Below are 21,787 nucleotides of genomic sequence, written 5' to 3' on the forward strand. Positions count from 1 at the left end.
AACAAAAACAAATATATAAATATATTAATAAAAGGATTTTCAACAAATATATCAAGCCTAAGCTTAGTTTTGTTCCAATAAAAACAAAAAGTCCAGTAGCACATGTTTTTGTTTTTTTTTTTTTAAATGTGAATTTTAAAATGCAAAATATTTTAAAAGTAAAAAATATATAATTGATGTAATTGATAAATATTAAACAATTAATAAGTGTATAAATAGTAAAGATGTAAAAGCTTCAAATTCAGAAAAAGATTTCAATACACATAAAACATTTCTATGTAATTAATTGAAATTGATTTCAAGCACACACAATATAAATAAATAAAAATTATTATGGAAAAATTCAAGAGGGTGAAGTGAAGCTTAAAGGGTAAAGGGGCGTGTGGGCTAATACAAATTGCTTGGCAAGGATTAACGATGCAATCGGGACACACTGAAAGTGGAAAATTATATCGAGAGCCTGAGGAGCGTCTAGCTGCGGTTTAGATTGGCGGCGCGGCGTTACGTATACGTAATTTTCCGCTCAATTTATTTCACATTGTGGCATCCAATTAAGCTGCAAACCAGCAGCCAGCCAGCCAGCCAGCCAGCCAGCAGGACAACAGGAGCAGCAACAGCAAGGACGAAAGGCAACGTGTAGATTGGAAACGCGACGCGAAGCGTAACAAATATTCAAGTCTAATGGCTGCGAGCGCTGCAAACCGCAAAAGGTTAGTTAGTTACAGGTTCGATGGCAGGCAATCAAGTTGCAAATAAATTTGCACCTTTAAATTAATGTCTCTCTGTGTGTGTGTGTGTGTGTGTAGCTTGTGCTTTTTTTTTCTTTTGTATTGTCTGCGCAAGTTTTAATTATTTCATTTGTGCCTACTTATCAGAATTCTAAAGATGCCGCGCATAGCAAATTAGCAGTCAGGCAACGCCCCAAACAAGCTGCTGCGCACCTGTATGCGTGTCTGTCTGTCTGTCTGTGTGTGTGTGTAAATAATTAAAAATTTTACCCATTACTTGCGCTGCTTCATAAAATTTCCAACAGACAGACACACATGCCAAGCTAAGCTGCAACCACTTGAGATGTTTGCCCTCGCAACTCATTTGAGCTCTAGCCCACTCTCTTTTTATTTTTCATTGTCGTGTGCTTTGCATATTAACACGTTTCATATGAGCGAGAGCTGCCTGTAAATCCCTTGGCAACCGCATTGCCTGATTGACTGTAGCTCGTAGTCAAACTCAAACTCAAACTCAGTCTCAGTCTCAGTCTCAGTCGCTTGAGCGCTTTTGTTGCTTTGCTTTGAGTTGTTTGCTCATTGACGCTACCCTGCATATTTAACGTTTACAGCGTATGTATAAGTCGTGCATTTCGCTTGTACTGCGCGCTTATTAGCTGCGCTCGGCACCGCCCCCTTGCGCACTGCCTTAATTAAGGTGATAAAGCAGCGCAGTCAACAGCAACGCCGGATGCTGTCATAAAAGTTTCAAGTGCTTGCAAATTGCGCGGGTTGTAAGCAAAGTTTAGCAATAATTTTGTGGCCATACTAAAATTTATTTACATTTTTTTTTATATTTAATTCGCTAGTTTAAAGTTTGTGTCTCTGTCGCTTTCTTTAACTGCTGCTTAGTATATATTTAATATATTTGCAATGTTTTATTAAGCTTATAATACTTAAAAAATATTTTTAAAATTTTTATTTCATATAATTTACGCATGTTCTTAGTCAAAATATTACTAAAATGAATATTTAAAAAATAACATAGCATACATTTCAGCGCTTAGATGTCCGTAGCTGCGTCTGACTATACTTACTAAGGCTCATGCGACATCTGACGCTATATTTATATTTACAAATATTTTTATAGTTTATTATTATAATTTATAAAATTTTTTGTTTCAACTTTAGCGCTTCATATGCAAGAAATATGTAAACTAAAACATATAAAGCGTAGCTACAAATCGTTTTATACAGCAAATGCGGCTATTTCTTCAGTAGCCACGCGCTCATCTATAACTCTCACTATAACAAACATTTAGTTCACATACTATATTAACTTTGCGGCTTATACGTAAAGCTTACAACTCGCTGGCATTTCGAAATATGCCTAACTAAATGATTTACTTAACTAACTAACTGTGCTGTAGTTCATATAGTTATATGAATTATATATTTACGCAGCTATTAACTTCAAGTTTTCACTTGCATGCAACTGCTAGCGCAACCCTCGCTTTAGCTTTTGCTCATAATGTCAAATCATCTTTTTCGACAAGCGCGTCGGCTTCATTTGTTGCGCTGATTATAACTTTTGTTTGTGTCTCAATTATGCAAGTATATGCACACATGTGTGCGTGTGCGTGTGTGTGTGTGTCATAAATTTTATTATGATAGCACTCACATGACGACGACGACGACGGCGACGGCGACGACGACATATGCGCTGCTCGCTTTTTTAAGCGGAAGAAGACAACGCGCTTAATTAGCAGCGACTTGAAATATTTCCAAAACTCCTCAAACATTTGTTTGGGGTAGCACCGAAAAACAAACTTTTTAATTATGTGCTAATATATTTAACTTGTTTATGCGCGCACCCCCCCACCAGCCCCACCCAGAGACTCAACCCTTAGCACTGCAGCTGGGAGTTGGAGTTGACTAACTGACTGGGCAAACAAAAAGAAGCAGCAGCCAGCAGTTAAACAATAAAAAAAATAAACAAAGTGCCACAAAACCACAAAGCACAACAACAACAACAACAACAACAAATAAGGCAAAGTACAGTGCGCAATAAAAATAAATTTTCAACGCCAATTGCTGCTGCTGCTGCTGCAGGTGAATGGCCAACAAAATATTGCAGTGATTTCGGTTGGTTTACGAAATTATGCGGATCTTTTGTATCACACACACACACACTCACACCCGCTCAGTAGTTATGCCCCAACGCTTAACCCATTACGTCCAAGCTTTTTGCTTTTGCAGTTTGCAAATCTGTTTGGCGCTATTCGCTTCACGCGCAAATATTTAACGGCTGCTACATATTTGCACCTCACCACACACACACACACACACATGCAGAACACATACAAAGGTATGGAAAAACATTCTTCGCTGCGGTCGCCATTGTTTTTCTACATTTCCGTTTGGCTTGCATTGCATTTTTGGCATTTGCGCTTTGACAGCGCCCAAACCATTGACCCAAACCCAACCGATTGCGAGCGACTCACCGACTCCATTCGCAGCAGCCATGCACTGTAATTTGCATGTGAATGGCTCACAATCCATTGACGGTGCTTTATTAATTATTGCTTCATTAACAACGCCGCGAACTTTCAGCTCGCTCGCAATTTCTTTTTAACGCTTTCAATTTCCCAGCAATTGCAGCCACAAAATATTTTCACTTTATGTCAATTGCGGTCACAATTGCAAGCAAAATACAACAACAATTGTTGTTAAGTAATAAAGTAAGCAATGTGTTGCATTAAAAAAACTAAAGGCGTCACATTTAAGTGCTTAACTTTGTCAACAAATTAATTGATATTTATATTTGGTATTTATATTTATTAAAATTTAGTCTGTTTGCTTTACATATTTTTTGTTTATTAAGCTAAATGTAGCATTAATTAATTCTAAAACATAATAAAGTCGAAATATTAAGCAAACATTAAGCAACAAAAAACTAACATAGCTTTAACTATTATAAAAATTAATTAATATTATTAAAAATTTTATTTTGTGCCTTTATATAATTTTTTGTTATAAATTTATTATAAGCTTAAGCTGCAGCGTTATAAGCGACTTTAAATTTGGTAATTAATAATTATATATATTTTACTATATTTTATAATTTTTAGTTTAATTTTTATATATATTGTACTATATTTTATAAGTTATATAAGAATTTGAAACTCAATTTAATTTGCTTTCTCTTTATAGATTAATCAATGAGCTTCTAAAGCTGTGCTAAGCTGCTTTACTAAAAAGTTAAAACAAGCTTAATGATAATGCATAATCTTAAAAGTCTAAATGTAAGTAAAATTTAAATACTTATTGCTTAATTAAAGTTGCATCTAAGTTAAGCAAATTGTGTTTGTTGCTTATTGTTTTGATTCTTTATATTTAAGCTTAATCAATTGTTTATATATATAAGCTAATGCTATATATTAAACTCAAAATTTATTTATATAATTAATTATGATATCGAAGCTTAACAAAATTGATATCTGACTTATTTGCTTAACTAAACTGCTAAATTAGAAGTAAAACTTTCTGCATAAGTGCATTAAGTTTAAGCAAAAGCTTATGCATGCTATATATTATTATTATATATATTTTAATGACATATCTCTTAGCTATAGACAGACTTTATTATATATAGTATTAGAGCTAAGCTGAGTGCTTGACAAAATGCAAAAGCGCAGTGAGCAACTGTACGGGGCTTACAACCGCAGGCTGCTGACCAGGCCAGCAGGCAATCAGCAGCAACACACACACACACACACACACACATAGATAGCTGTCCCATGTTGGCATTGCACTATGGGTCGTTTCATAGAAAAAGTGATATAAATTAATAACTCGAAAACCACGCAAGATAATTCCATGAAACTTTTTTCTAGTATTATACATACACTTGCCTCTATGTAAGAAAAGTGGACGTGGCCAAACTTCCGCCCAAAAAAAATTTAATTTTTTGGTTTTAAAAAAAATTTTTTTTCTCTTACTCAATGTTTTTTTTTGTTTTCTAACGCAATATCGTACATAAAATCATAATTTTTTTCAATTATGCATTCAGCATCGTCAACAGACTCGTCTGCTGGCTCAAGCACACATGCTGACAATTAAAGTACTTCCAATAGGAGTGCAAGTAACTTATGCTTTCGAGTGCGCCTTTTAAGACTTACTGATGATATTTTCGGGGCTTAGGACAAGTATTTTTAGAATGGCTGCAACACTGCTAAGTCCGCGACAGCTATGCGTGCCGCTTGCAGTAATTGTGCTTCTAGGCTACGACGAAACAGGTGCCGTGCTTTCTTTGAGCAATTGCACTTATCATACCAAATAACATTCTAGGACGACTGGTTGATTTTTTTTAACTGCCTGTTGCTTCCAATTAAATTTAAGCTAAGATTGCCCTCCAACCATTTGCATTTTATACCATAAATCTAGAAAATTCAACAAATGTGCACAAAACACCGTACTTTCTCTCGTAATCTGGTCTCATTTAACTGAAGAATGCTGGCATCTATATGTTTAGTAATATATGTAACTGAAGAGTGCGTTTTGCTTGACACGCTGCAGCGTGTGCTTACGCTACACTTCGAAAAGTGTTGCATGGCTTATTGAAAGGCTTCCCCCTAAAACGTAAATTTTTCAAAAAGTAGCAAAAAGTGCACATTGAGACTAATAGCATTCAATTAGGAATTGAACACTCTACAACATGGACTAGGACTGACTTTAAACAAAGTTAAACAATTTTTGTAAACTCTATTCAAAGTTGAAATTTATTTCCAAAATCTTTACGTAGACAGCACTTGCTAAAATTACAAATTGTTAGATATATACGCCCTCAATAAACGACATGTTAGTATTAACTTATAGTAGGAACCTGTAGAAATAACATCCATTTAAAATTTCAAAGTTATTTGTTGTTTTGTTAAAGAAATAATAATTTCAAAATGTACTGCGCAATTCACTTTAATGTTAAGCACGTGCTGTTAGCTTGCAACAGCTGACTTTAACAGCTGTTACTGAAAAATTCGACTGTTAATTTAACATTTGCGGTATGTAACATAACAGCTTGAACATTTCTAAATATGTTAGCATTCAAATTTTTCAAATCTGCATACTTGTAAAAATCACATTTATATCACTTTTTCCGAGAAACGACCCATAGTGCATTGCAATGCATTTTTGGCAAAAGACAAAAGCAAAGGCAACAGCAGCGAAGAGCAGTTGGCTACCAAAAACTGTCAGACAAATCAAACTCAACATTCAACGATTGGAGCACGTTTTCAATATGGTTTGTTAGTGTGGCCAACAACTAGTTGTTGTTGCTGTTGTTGTTGCTGTTGTTGTTGCTGGGGCTGATGGCTGACAGTTTGCGGATTGGAGTGGTGAGAGTGGGTGGCAAATTTTTGGAGGGCTCTCTCTCGCTTTTGCGCTTTTTGTTGTTCGGTGCGGGCCTCGAAATGCCGAATATTGATTTGAATCAATTAATTCGTGCGGTTGTCGCTGGCATTACTCCCTCGAATCTAATTAATTTTAATGCACGACTACACACACACACACACATGCATACACACATATATATGTGTGTATATGGCGACATTTTGGCAACATTTTAGGCTCAACGCAACGAAAATTTATATTGAAGTCGAATTATGCAATTTGCTACTAAATTGATTGCATTTGCACAGCTGCATATTTGTGAATTGAGAAATAGAGCAGCAGCTACAGCTAGAGAGAGAGAGAGAGAGAGAGAGAGAGAGAGAGAGTGAGAGTGTGTGTGTGAGCGAGAGCGAGCACGCGTGATTGAATTTCGCAGACATATAAATCTTAGCGCCAAGGCTCTAAAATCTTTGACTAAAATATGCAAACAATTTATGTGCTTATGTAATAAATACAAGCTGCAAAGTTTATTTATTGCTTTAAACAATTTTCAGTCAGTATTTGATTAATTTCAGCAATGTGCAATTGCTTGCTCTATAAACTTTTGGAACTCAACTGAAACTTGAGCTCAAGCTCAAGCTTATTTGCATGACAAAAAGTATTATAAACAAATTGCAATTTGTTGCTAATTAAATTGTTGTTTGTTTTTTTATTATAGTAATTTTTATTATTTATTTACAAGCTTACTTATTACACAAATTGGAATATCATAACTCAAGCTGCTGAGTGCTAATGGCCTTAGGTTGATTTATATCCATTTATTTTATTTAATATTTATTTATATTATATTAATTGAAATGCTTGTTTGCATTATTTTAACTCAAATATTTAACACACTTAATTCATAGTTTACAATTTAGCTTATTTATCAATTAATTTAATTGCATATTATTTATTTATTTGTAGCAGTTCTTCTAATTATTAACAAATAAATATTTATACGCTGCGCTGAAAACATTGAAAGTTGCAACTAAAACTTATGCACAATTATAAAAAATATAAGCATAACAAAATTACATTTATTATACATTTTATTTATATTATATATATACTATATTTATATTTACATATCTTCGATTAGTTTGTTGCACATTGCAAACATTTTAGTTGCTGAATTTTGATTACTATTAATATATAAAATATAATTATATTTTTTTGTATTTTTAGCGCTGCTTAACTTCAATAGACTTGTTGTCCAGCAATACAAAAAGCAAAGTCTGCTTGGAATTGAAGCTAAAGCTTGAAAAAACGAAGCTAAGAAATAAAAAACATTTGACTTTGAAAACTTACTCAGCTTACAATTTGCAACGCACAGCAAAAGATTTGGCTTCAAGGTAAGTTGTAAATAAAAATATATAGATTTTATTTATATTATTGAAAGTTTGCTGAGCTGCTATAAAGATGCAACTCAGCATATATAAAAGCTAAGATTGGACCATCTTTAGTCCTTAGTGTTGCCGGAGTCTGTCACGGAGCGTTTAGGTGTTGTTTAGTTCGTTCAGTATGTTGACGCCCAGGACTCCAGGACTTAGCCTTGCTGCTGCTTGTAGTGTGGGTATCTCTTACTCGTTTAAGTATTTTATGCGTGTTCTCGCAAGTGCCGCACACGTGCATAGCAGGTGTTCTAGGGTTCTGGCTCTTTGCATTGCCTGCAGCCGTCCGCTTCTATCAGGCCCAGCTTCTTCGCTTCTTCGAATCGGACTAAATTGCATATTACTCTTAAGACTTGTAGCAGTTTATTTATTCATAATTTATTTATATAACAAATTATGATATCGAAGCTTAACAAAATTTACTCTGGGCTAAGTTGAGGCTTTAATAATTGTGCTAACAACAGAACTTAGCAAATTATATTCAGGCTTTAACACATATTTCGAGCTTGCATAACAAATATTTAAACAAGCAAATCTATATAGTTTACTTTATTAATTAATAGCATGGAACTTAGTTTAGCTTAGACAGTTGTTTTCTATAGAATTGTAGCAGCTTTTGAAGTACGTAGAGCTTAAAAATAGTTTTTAGAATATTTGTCTATGTTTCGTCCAAACTTTTCAATTTAAGCCGCCTCAGCTGCTCGTAGATTGAGTTGCTTGCTGCTTCTTCAATTAGTTTAGCTTGCCATTATATGAATGCAAAATAAAAAATTATAATTTAATGCACTATTTAATTGTTAATTTCAAAAATTTCTCGCTCCACTCTCCATTTAGTTTAGTAAGCCATTTAAATTAAACTCACATGCCACTTAAATTTGTCTAAATTCTAAATGCAAATGACTGTTTAGTTAGTTGCTGTTGCTGCTGCTGCTTTTTTCATTTATTTATTAGCAATTTTATTGGTGAGGGGGGGCTATGTATTTATTTATTTGCTGTTGGCGTACATACATTAAAATTTCAATTGGCTTGCAAAAATCATATTTCATATTTAATAAAATGCATTGCATGCATATTATTATTATATTCATTATAGTAAGCATATTTCTATTATTTTGTTGGTCGCACAGCAACAACAACAAATTCAAACATTTAAACATTCAAAGCGCTGACCACTCCAGCCAAAATGCACAAAAAGCGTAGCTCGTTTCAATTACCACACAAAAGGTTAACCCACACATATATACACACGTGCATGTGTGTGTGTGTGTGTGTTGGCTGTTGGGTGGCGGTGGGTGGGGGGGGGGCTCATGTTTCTGGCAGCTACAGCGACGAAAATGATTTTGATTTTTGGCAATTGTGAAATAAATGCGATCGTATTTTAAAACAAAATGGCGTGTGTGTGTGTGTGTGTGCGAGTGAGATGACAACTAATGTATGTATGATATGATTTGAATAACATTTTAGCCAACGCGGGACTTTTGGGGCTCTCTGGCATGATTTGAAATCGTTTTGCGGTTTTTACGAGTTGCAAATCATTTTAATTAAAATATCAAAATTAGAAAATGGAAAATGATTACATTATTCATTAGTTTTCATTACGCATGTTTATTTATTGCCAAACAATTTTGTTTGCTATGTGTGTGTGTGTGTGTGTGTTGCACTTTTTGTGGCATGCGTGGCGCCATCTAGCGCACAGCCTTCGATTATGGCTGCAGCAAAGAAAAATGCAAAAACTTAAAAAATTTCATCAAAGCAAAAGCTTGCCAAAGTTTTCTTGCTTAAGAAAAATGCTCGCAAGCTAAGAAAAAATTACAACTTGGGGTTGCTTCAGCACTTGAGCTATGTGTGTGTGTGTGTGTGTGTGTGTGAGTTTGCGCACAAGACTTTAACCTTAGACATTCACCCCCTTTTGAAGCGGCAGCCAGGGTCGCGACCCATTTTGCGTCTTGGCCAAGTCCAAGACGTTGCCTGCTTCCAACATTTTTATATATAGCAATTTATTTTTTTTTTCTTTGCGCTTGGCATTTTTTTTTCGCGTGCTTGTTGCAGCGCTAAGCCAACAGATGGCGCTAGCATAAAAGCTTTAGCTGCAGTGGCGTCAAATAACGTCAAATTTATTATTTAATTTTAATAATTTATTTTTATATTAAAACAATTGCTTAGCACTAAGCGCGCTTGTAGCTCACACACACACACACACATAGAGACACATACAGTGCCTGTTTTTAAGGGTAAGTTGCCACATCCTCCCGCTTCAGTCGAGCGCAAGGCATTTCGACCAATTATAAGTTGTGGTTAACCGCAACATTTATTCAAGAAAATGTTCGGCATATGCCTTGGCTCTGCATATGTGCGAGCGAGATGGCCATAGAGGCAGCTGTTTCGATTTGTTTGCCCACACGCCGCGTTTGTCTCTCTATGTGTGCGTATGTGTGTGAGAACGGTGGGCAAATTGAAAGGCGTTAAGCTGCTAAGCGGGGAGGGGCAGCGCATGTTTCTTTTTCTGCAGTTTTTATAGAAAAACAAAGCAAATAAAAAAAATTTAATGTAAATAAGTTTAAAATAGTACAGTTAAAAAATTCAAAATACAAATAATTTAATACTAATTATAAATTTGCTTATTGTTAAAAAAAATCTATAATACTTTTACGAAAAAAACTTAAGCAAATAGTTAAGCGTAAAAAAAAATAAATAATATATACATATAATTATAAATTAAAAATTATTATGCTCTAGATATGCTTCAAAAATAAAAGTATTTATATCCGAAATTTGGTTACTCTAGCTCGTGCAGTCTCCGAGTTCTTGCGGCTCATACAGACAGGGATAGAGCTCAATGGGCTCAGTTTCTTGCGCTGCTTAACACAATACAATTTCACTACTGCTTTGTACCCATTCATTTTATATAAAAATAAAATTAAAAACAAATATTTATGCTTAAAAAAATATATTTATTGTTAAGCAAAGGCTTTAGCTATTATAAATTTCAATAATGAAAGTTTGCCTTTACCAAAATTTATATTTATGTGCATATTATATTTTTTATATTTTATTTAATTTTTTTATTTTATTTATTATTATTATGATATTATTTAACTGCTTGTTGTTGTTATTTGTTACTTAAACAAAGCAAAAAGTTATGGGCAACTGTCACAGCTGATTAATAATTTAAGTAGATTTTTATTTTAGCACTAAGGCATATTTTGATAATTTCTTTAGTTTAATAGATTAAAGCTTTATTTTTCTGAAAATATTTATGTTCAAAAACGAAGAAAACTATGCATGTGCGTAGTCAGTTTAGTAATAAAAGTAAATAGTTTTTTTACTATTAATATAATTAATTTGTTAAGCAGTATATATAATTTAGCAGCATATTGATTTATATTTTGAAGACCCCTTTAACACTTAGCTAGACTACGCTTATGTTTTGTGCAGCTTGTGCAGCTTTTTATAAAATTGCTCAGCTAAGTTTTTGCAGCTAAGCGAGTTAAAAAATAATTACAAAATGCATAGCAGCAAGCTGTATGTCTGTGTGTGTGTGTGTGTGTGTGTTTTTAAAAGCAAGTAAAGCTGCTTTGAAAATTAATAGTTTGCGAAGCTGAAACGAATCGCCTTTCAAGTCGCTAACCGCCGACAATATGTTGGGGACCGAAGGCAGCTTACGAAAGTTTCAGACACACACACACACACATGTATACATGGAAGGATAAACGAGACAACCACATGTGTCTAGTGTGCAGTTTGTTGTTGTTGTTGTTGTTGTTGTTGCTGCTGCTGCTTCAGCTGCTGCGACATTAGTTTAACGCCAAAATCCATTAAAAATCTATACTAATATATGTCAGAGACTTAAGTTAAGGCAGCGCATGCCACAATGCATAATGAGTGACGCCTGTCTGTGTCTGTGTCTGTGTGTGTGTGTGTGTGTGTGTGGCATCTTATTTTAAGCTGCCACATGCCACACACTTGGCATTTTACCTTTTTGGCTGCTGGCAATTTTTCAAATTTAAAGCTGCAGCTACGCGCTCAAATTTTATTGATTTTACAATTTTTTTGTGTGTTGCGCTGCTTCTATTTTTATTAATAAACATTCCGTTATAGACTAAATTGCAGCGCTGTGGAATTTTTATTATAGCAGCCGCGCGTTGTGGCAATAAAATTGCAAAATGGAAAACAAATCAAGCAACGAAAGAACGAAGCGCGCATTAAAGTCGAAAGCGAAGGCGACGGCGAAGCAGCAGCAATTAAGCTGAAGACTTCAAAAAATGCCAAAAAGTTGAGATACTAATGAATTATCCTTTATTAGGATAATGTATGATGTGGTTCAGTGAAGAGTTTGCCAGTCCGAAAGTTGTTGCTGCTGCTGTTGCTGTTGTTGTTGTTGGGTTGAAAAGGGCAACTTGCCGCTGCTTGGTGGCATGCCACGCGGGCAGCAGCAAACTGCGGCTTGGATGCTCTTGGCAATTTATGAAAAGAGCCAAATTAATCAGACTAATAACGAAAACACGCCAGCCCAGCCAAGCCCAAAGCAAAGAAATGAATGAGTGGGTGGTTGGCTGGGCTTGACTTGGCTTGGCTTGGGGGTTGTCCATGGCTAAAAACTTATGCAAAGTTTTCTTAATGAAAAGATTTACGATGGCAATACTCGAAATTAGCAAAAACTCAACTGAGCTGAGCTGAGCTGAGCTGAGCTTGTGGTAAACAATAAGAGTAGCACCCTTTAGCTTGAAATTTGTTTGTTTTTTTTTTTTTGTTGTTGCATTCAGTGGTTGGAAATAACAAACTTTATGTTGTTACTGACAAAATAGTTGCTGTTCGAGCTATTCATTGGTGATTTTGACCAGGTCTGCATTCATTTTAATGCGGTCTACTCAATTGAGATATGCAGCAGTCGTTGTTGCCTCAAAAACCCAATTAGTGCTAGCAATGCCAAAAACTAACTTAAATCTCAAACAGACACACACACACACACACATACACATACACATACACATACACGTGCGTTTATTGCTGCAAATATTATTAATGAACAGTGAGGAGAGCAGCAGAGAATTTGCTGCTGTCATGACAACTGCTGCTGCCAATTGACACACAGCTTATTGGCCAAGGCTTACAAATTAACAATGAAATCCACAATACACACACACACACACACACTCAGGCACATGCAGCACATATATTATTAAAATATTTCGCTTGAGAGCAGTCAGCACATCAAGCAAAACAAAAAAAAAATAAATATCTATTTGTAGAAAATATAAATTTCTAACTGTTTGGTCAACTACATACAAATTACACTTGTATGTGTGTGTGTTTGTGTTTGTGTGTTTAATCAAACGTTCATAGCGTTTGTTTGCAGCAGCAATTTGTGAGCTTTGGTTTTTCATTTTGAATAAACTTGGCTTCAACGCAGGTGTAACACACTCTGACTTCATATATCTTTCAATTCTCCAAGAATGTGCTTCCAATAGCTCAGCTTGGGCCGTAGTTGCTCAGCTTAGGCTTTAGAGTCAGCAGCTGAACTGCTGCTCATTTGAAACAGCAAAGTTCGATTTGATTTTGTGCTTCAAATTTTACATTTTAAACAAAAAGCTAGTCAGCTGCATTGCTTTTGTTCTAATAACTGTTGCCAACAATAATGCATTAATTAATTATGTTGTTTATGTTAATTATTTGTGAGCTGATCTTTAAATGGCGTTACACTTATTTAGCTGCGTTTCTTCTTAGCTGCGCTGCAACTTGCTAAAGTTCGTATTGAAATCATAGGTCGCCTTGCTTATGTGCTGCTACTTTGTTATCCTTGCAATCATCAAATCAATCAATTAATCAAATCTATCGAACTGCGTAGCAGTATGAACAGAATTTCGCAGGTTAATTGTACAACGCAAAATGCATTGCATACTTTTCAGTGCTGCCAAACACTGCACAGTGGGTCCCCCCATAGCACAGTGGGTCCCCCCATAGGTCAAAAATAAAAAATGCAAAGTCAAAATTTTGACTTTTCATGTATCAACACTTTTTCATAATTGGTCTAGCTATTTTTCTGTATACTTGCTTTTCTTTTGTTCTAACTGTCCTCTTCAAAATTAGCATCGAAAGAGACAGCATGATAATAATTTTGTATTGTTGCGTGCAACTTGCAAGTAGAGCTCGCCAGAAAATAATTAAAACAGCAAGTAAATCAAAGTTATTGGGCAATGAAAGGGTTTAATATTATTAATAAAGGTATTTACTATATATGTACAACAAAAATTATATGTTCTTGCAGCTGTGCTTTGTGTAAACCGCTATTGTGTTTAGTACTTAATTGTGGACTTTCTGTGCTTGTCTTTGCTGTGTTTCGATAGAGCTTTTAGTTGTGAAGGCACTATAAACTATCATCACCAAATTTTTCTACGTATATTTTATAACACATTCTTATAGAATAACAAAATATTAATTGATTTAATAGTTCTTAAGTGCCGAAGGTGCACAGTTCTACATTAGCTTATTATGCAAATGTAAATATAAGCTCTCAAATTTTACAAAATACATTTGCAATTTTATTTTATATTTGTATATTATAACCATGATAATTATATTTTCTAATTATGTATAAATTATTAATATAAAATATATGGAGTGGGTTGATGTTAAGATTTTTGTGGTTTGTCAACAAATTTAATTTCAAACAGAATAGTTCTTATGGAATATATTTTGATCTCCCGATTTGACCAAACTTGCTCTGAGTTATATAAAGTTGCTATTTTAATGAACAATCTGATAGTTTTTTTTGCAAATGCAATGTAAAACAAAAAGATTTTGTCATACAAAACAATATTTTCAGAAGGAATTCTTCATATGGCATATAATGAATAATGTGGTCGATCCAGCTATTTTTAAACAACATTTATAGAATTTTATAAAAATTTTGTGCAAAGTTTCAAGCCCCTACTCTTACTAGAAGTATTTTTGGCCGCTCTCCTCATACAACTGGACCCAGTGTGCACTGGCGATCCTCTAGCGACAAGTGGCTATATTTCAGCAGGATTAGCTCGCATTCCCAAAATGTTTGTCACTCAGCACTCACAGCACGTGACTCTATCGATTGGCATCAAAAAGTTATGGGCTCATCATAATATGCATCGACTTAGAAAATTTCAGGTCAGTGCACAAAAAAAAGTATACAAAAACATAAAATCCTTATTTTCTAAGGACTATCAGGATGTGCTTTGCACAGCTAATAGAGCTTTTAAAAAGCAATCGTTTGGCATTAGTTTCGTCTTGATCCTAGCAAGGATTCGCAAGATATGAGCTATTTTCTGTATACGAAAAATGCTGTTTTTCTCCGCTTCTGTAAGGACTTTCGTCCTTTGAGTGGTATATTCTGAAAGCTCTCGAGCAGCACTAGCTGCACACCAAAGGACATGCTTATAGTCCTTGTAGTTTCCGAGTTAAAGGACATTTTGTGTTTTTGGAGCAATTTTAGCGACCCACCCCCTGTAAATTTTTTCAAGAAATTTTTTTTTCCAAATTCTAAATATTCTCGAATGCAGTTTGATAGATGCAATGCCCAGCAGCACGAAAATGCATGTCCTTTTGGTATCGCAAGGATCACAAAGGAGCAGCAGCTATAAAACAATGAAATTTGGCCATACAAAATGTAAACAAAAAAGAATTAAGCAACGAACTTGTTTTACACTACTTTTGTGGAATCTTGAAAATCCTGATATGCAATCGATGCTTAAGAGCACTAAAATGTATGTCCTTTAAGGATTGGAAGCTTTATTTACAAATTTTGCATACAAATTAAAAATATTACATATAGAAAATCTAAATTTTGCAATAGAATGAATTATAAATAGTTACAAACTTAAATTACAAACAATATTTAAATATAAGTAATTGTTTCAACAGCCTTTCAAGCAGTACTGCCAGCTATTGCTGCCGTTGTAGTCCTCAGCGCAGCTGCATCCGCTTTCGCTACAGAACGCAGCATCGACTATAGCAAGATCCTTGGACTGTTAATAGTTCAGGCTTCTATCCAGTATGTGAAGCAGCTGTTCCATTTAGAGATGAAGTCAACTAGCAAGTGCCGAAGTATATTCAACGTGCTGTTGTTCGAACTGAAGCAATGAATAAATTCTTGTTCTGCAAACAAAATAGAAATATATTAAGTATATTGGTTTTAGCTATTTGTATAATATATAAATACCTTAATATATATTTAAAAATTGCACAACAGCTACAATCTGCAACTTGGCCATAAGCAATTCGATTTGCAGTACCTGTAAGCGAGCAAATAAAATTAAAATTAATAAGTTTTATGCTTTTTTGTATATAATATTTATAGCTATATTTATACATTAATCCATTGCTTGTCAAAATACTTTGCTTCAGCAGTGTGTATTTCATTTTATGCTTACAATTCCAACAGTTTTTGCTTAGTTTGTTGCGCTCTTAGCAATCGCCGCCGACAGTTTAAAGCTCGCTGCGCATTTATTTCAATTCCAACCCAGTTTATATATTGTACATATGTATATACGACAGAGCAAATATATATAAATAGTTCAAATAATGCCTTGTAGCCATAGCACAATATTTGGTAGACAGCGAAACCAAAAGACGCGCAGCGCATACCCTGCAAAATAAATGAAATTATTATATGCGAGCTAAAAAGTAATACTAAGCATAAAGTGTATATATCTTATATATTATGCATAAATTATATTTTATTTTATTTATAGCGTATATGCTGCTTCATGCTTTTGTTGTTTTGCTGTTGTTGCAGTTGTTTTATTTTTTATTCGTCTCTTAGCGTTTTTACCGCCAACACAAGATTTAATTAAACCAAAGACTTGATTTATGAACGAAAGGATTCGATGTCCGTGGCTCGGCTTGGGTGGTTGACTTCGCTTGAAAAATGTCGAGCAAATGGTGCGAGAGCAACAGACGTATCCAGAGTTGGAGTCGGAGTCGGAGTCGGAGTCAGAGTTGGCCGCCAAGTTTTGAGACTCGAGGCAAAAGCAGCAAGTGCTGCGCTTATTTTATATTGTTGCTGTTGTTGTTGTAATAATGATTTGGCTCGCAGGCATAGCCTGACATTATGTCTATGTGTGTGTGTGTGTGTGTGTGTGTGTACAACAGCTGTACAGGGCCGTTAAAAGCGTTTCACAGCATATAATACACATAAGAAATTGTTTTGCGGCGCTTGAACTCGAACTCGAACTCGAACTCATTTCCCACAACAGTTTCCCTCCCAAGTCTCTGCCAGCATTTTCTATTGTTTTAACCCTTTTTTTTTTAATACATATATATTGCTGCTGCTGCTGTAGTTGTTGCTACTGCTGCTGGCGCTGCTCGTGCGGAAGTGGAAGTGGCATTGTGGCCATTGCATGGCATCGATTTTAAAAAATTGAATTCAATTTAATTGAATTTGCACAACTGTAGTTTACTTTAAGCTATGTGTACCAGAATTATTCAAATAAATTTGAAAAATTTGACATTTAAATACAACGCAAATATCAATCGGGTAATATGTAGAAAAAAAAATTAAGTATATGTTGAACGTATTACGTTCGATGTATAGCAGTCAAATTAAATTAATTTATTCATAAGCAAAGTCTGTCTACAAAATTGTCCAAGTAGTTAGTAGTTCATTTTATTCTATTTATATTTTAAATATTTCAGATTTAAATTGCTTGTTGTTAGAGAAGACTGAGTAGTAACAGGAATCTCCGCCAAAGGATATTTGCTTATTAAATATAATTATTATTTTACGCTTCTTAATCATTTAGCAATTATTATTATTCAACAACAAAGTAATGAAATGTATTTAAGTGCTGCTTTGTTATTCCTTGAAAATTGTCGAATTTTAAAGCTCAATTAAAACAATAAATATAGCTTATGAAATAAATATAAAATTAAATAAAAATGTGTCAATATGAAATAATAAAATAGTTTAATTATTACAAATTTTGTATGCGTCTGTTGCTGTTTTAAATATGAGCAAACATTTTTTAAATATTTAACACTTAAATATTGTAAAGTTTGAACTTTGAACTTTGACAGAGCGTTAAAAAAATGGCAAAATAAATTTAAGATTCGTCACCTGCAGCAACAAAAACAAAAACAGAACAGTGAACAGATAAACATGCGAGTCGTAAAATCGTGTTGAAAGCTTAAACTGCAACGCGAACTACAAAGCGTGCTACATGCTACGTGCGGCATGTGGCATGGGGGCAAAAACGAGAAATTGAATGCAGGACACGTTGCAGGATTTATGGCCAAAGCGGCAGCCACCAAAACGCAGACTAATAAACCTGGGGCGAGTAAAAATTCAAAACAAAAATCAAATAAACACGCATAGAAAGGAGTTGTGGCAAGGACAGCGAGACAAGGGCCAGTGGCTTTTAGGCCAAGTTGTTGTCTATGCTACGTGAGACAATGGACGAGTTGAGGGCTTCGGGGATTGGGGTTAAGGATGAGGCGGCCGTGCGGCAAAGCGCAAATGAAACGAAATGAAATGTAATGAAATGAAATCCTTTACCGTAAGAATTTCATGCACGTCAACACGTGCGGACAGAGAGAGAGCGAGAGAGAGAGAGAGAGAGAGAGTGAGCGACAGGCCGACAAACAAAACCGAAAGTGCCGAAAGACAAAAACCCAAAGACTTGCAACAAATTTCTAATTCATATGTTGTTGGCCCCCCTCCCCCCTAAAAGTTGCAGCAAGTGTGCGAGGGAGCAAGCAAAGCTCTTGATGATTTATGGTTAACGCACGCGAATACAAAATGAAAGACAAACGTCGACGAAATGAATGGAAACTGTTTACACAATTATAGGCAGAAAATCCTCACCCGCTCTCGCTCCCGTCCCAGCTATTTGAATATATTTATTTTCTTCGGGTCCGTGTGCGGTTGAAAGCAAGCACTTCACACACACACACACACACACACACACACACACAATCTGAGTGTTTGTGTGTCGACGTGTTGTGATTTATGATTATCAAAGTATTTGTTACCTTTATGTCCAAATTATTTGCTCGCACATAAATCATTTTGTTGCCTCAACAACTTTGCCGCTTTGATTAATTTCTTCAATTGGTGTCGCGATTGGCGCCTCCGATTAACCTGCCCAACCGAACAAACAACCACCCAGCCACCCACCACCCACTCCAGCCAGCACCCACAGCACATGCAGCTTCTTGTTATGCTCAGAATGCAGCTAAGGACATAACTCACTCACTGAGTGGTCAACACATGGGGGCGGGGGCGGGAACACAAATCACAAATCAGTGTGGCGCTATTAATTATTTGCGTTGCAGCATTTTAGGCGCATGGATTTTGCACTCATAGATTATTTGCAAGCAAGCTAATTACTCTTAAATCTGCATAATATGAGCAGAAAAAATAATGCCAAAATGCATATTAAAGTATAAGCTGCTTGAATATTGCGCGCTTAAGTCATAAAACTTTGCTTTTGGTTCATTAAATTGAATAAATTTGAGTAAGAAAATAAAAGTAAGCTAAAATATTGCTTAAATTAACTAAGCTGCTTAGTATTTTATTTTAAACAAATGCGTATAAAGTAAAAAAAAATATATTGAACAAAATGTAGCAAAACATTAGTGTAGCTATTAAAGAAATTATGATTTATTTAAATAGTAAATATATTTTTAAATATTTTTCTAAGACAAATAATATTTTAAAAGCAAAAAACTCATTTCTAAATTGTTCAATCAAATACTTTCTCGTTTGCTTAACCAAATTATACAAATCTTAGCAATATTATGTACAGTTTTATATACTAAACAAATAGCTCTGCTTTGCTTTAAACAGCTAAACGCAACTTTAGCTCAAAATAAAATTAATTTCGTATTGAAATTGATTTCTCTCAACGCTTTTTAATGTGCAAGTAGCTGCGCCTTATTTGTTTCGAAGCTTGCAGTCAATATACTTTGCATAATTTATGTTTTTTTTTTAATAGACTGCACAACAACTTTTAGTTGTGAGTATTTTTTTTTTTAATATTTATGATTATTTGTTAGCAAGCATATGTTGCACATTAGCCAGCAACGCGTTAGCGTGTCCAATTGGTCAAGCAGCTGAGCCAGGCACTGAAAGCTGAAACTTAGCAACATGAATTATAGATTGGGATTTATTTGAGGCCAAGTAAAACAAATGACCCAACAATTGTGCAAAGTTCGAGCAGAAAGCTCGACAGAGAGAGAGAGAGAGAGAGAGAGGGAGAGAACAAAGCGAAAGTGGCGTAAATAAATAAACAGCAAAACACAAAGCATATTAGGCTAAGCTACTTGCGATTTCCGTTACACGCCCGCCGGGCAGCCCAAAGAGCTCTCGCTATCAAAAAAATGCGGAAGCTGATTAGCCGTCCAACCAACCCCCAACCCCAATGAACTCCCCTCAAGATAAAAAAAAAAAAAATGAACTGCTGTGCGTTAGCAGTGTGGGGGGTGGGCAGACACGTTTGGGTGGTTGAGTTTTATGAGGCACAAAAATTTACAACGCCTTTGGGGTTGTCTTGAGGCGACCCAAAACGGTTGACGAAAAATTCGAAGCAAAACATGGCACAAAAAAGCGGAAAAGTTGCCAAGTCTCATAATCGAAATTGGTCACAGGTGGTCCCAGCCCCCAGCCCACAGCAGTTGACCAGTTGGCTTCTTATTTTTTCTTTGGCTTATTGAAATTAAATGTTGTTGCTGATGCTGCTGCTGCTGTTGCTGGGAGCGAGAGCAGATAATACCCATTTAAGGCGTGTTTAGTTAAGTTGAGTTTGATTTGGGTGTGCGCCCCCATTCCATTCCCAGAGGTCGTCATTGAGCTTAAAGCGTTTAAGCTGCAAATCAGCTTCAACTTGTTATAGCCATGACATTGAAAAATATGGCAAATGTCAAGACAGTTGACCAAGAGGCAAGCTGACACCAAAATGTGTCAAGTCAAGACGTGAAGACGTGACATTCAAGTGTGTGGGCGGGGCGGGGGTTGTGTGTGATGTTTAAATTTTTAATCAAAAATCTGTTGAGCGACAGTGCCAAGCGGTCATTAATTTTCCTTCAGTCCGTCCATTATTCTTGTCACTTTCCACACACACACACACACACACCCACACACTTTGACTTCGGCCTACCTTCATCACAATTTGCATCCGCCCATGGCCCCAGCCATACTGACCGACCACAATCTTGCACAGCACGCTGGACACACAACGAGCCAAGCAACTGACAATGTCCATTTAGGCCGAAAAATTGCTTGACTAGACAGACATGACAACGAGTCCGAGCCCGAGCCCGGGCCGCCAAGAGACCCCTAAGATGTTTAATGTGTCGTCGTCAAGGAAATTGAAAGGCCAAACCAGCGCTCCAAATTGTGCGCAGGTGGTTAGTCTAAGACTTTATAATCTGGCCAGCTAAGCAATCTTAAAATAGATTGAGCAGAACTAAGGCGGCGCCATTGTCGTCAGCAGTTCAAAGTTCAGTTTGAGTTTCAAGATTACTCAACATGCCAAACATAGTAGCAAATTGCTTAGCATAAGCGTAAGAATAACCTAAAATATCTTTACTAATAAATATCTTGTTACATAGTAAAGCTTCTTTTGTTGTAAGCTCTTTAATTTATTTAACATTTCTTTATTACTATTTACTTGCTTTTATAACATTTCACAACAAAAAGAAACTTTACTAGCACTAGCAAAATAGTTAAATATTATTAATTTTAATTAACCTAAACACTTACCAGTCAAATTTTTATTATTGTTTATTCCTTCATATATAGAAATCCATTGACCAGTTCATTCTGCTCATTTATATCGTAAGTCTGCAAAAAGCACAAAAGTATTTGAGCGTCAATTTTGAACAACATTAAGAAATTAACAAAAAATTATTGTGGCTTACACCAGGCACAGTAAATTGCAATGCAAACGATTTATTAATTGTTACGGTCTCTCAACAATGGTGTGAAAAATTCCTTAACATGCAAATGAGAAAAATACGAATTGATGTTCAAAAGAAATTCTTTGCGTATGTACACTGAAAAAAATGCAGTTCACTTTCACATCAAACACTTGCGGTCAAGCAGCAGCAAAAATTAAAATTGAATTGAATTTGCTCAAGTGTAAGCAAGCAAAGCATAGAGCGAAACACTTGCGCTTGGACTAACGGCAGATCAGATAAGCAGATAAGCAACTGAGAGAGCGCCTATGCTTACTCTCACTAGCAGTGCGCGCATTGAAAAAAGAAAAGAGAAAAGAAACTTCCGCACTCTGA

The 21,787-nt window shown here is 35.4% G+C and overlaps 1 long non-coding RNA gene across 1 annotated transcript; it reads right to left on the reverse strand.

The window, feature by feature from the left end:
• Nucleotides 1-15,736: 15,736 nt before the first annotated feature.
• LOC108606194 lies at nt 15,737-21,327 on the reverse strand. Its single transcript, XR_001915431.1, has 3 exons — nt 21,258-21,327; nt 15,928-16,142; nt 15,737-15,789 (listed from the first exon to the last, which is right to left on the reverse strand). It is a non-coding gene; the product is annotated as an uncharacterized LOC108606194 (long non-coding RNA).
• Nucleotides 21,328-21,787: the final 460 nt, after the last annotated feature.

The sequence above is a fragment of the Drosophila busckii genome, chromosome X, assembly GCF_011750605.1.
Source record: "Drosophila busckii strain San Diego stock center, stock number 13000-0081.31 chromosome X, ASM1175060v1, whole genome shotgun sequence".
NCBI classification, from domain to species: domain Eukaryota; kingdom Metazoa; phylum Arthropoda; class Insecta; order Diptera; family Drosophilidae; genus Drosophila; species Drosophila busckii.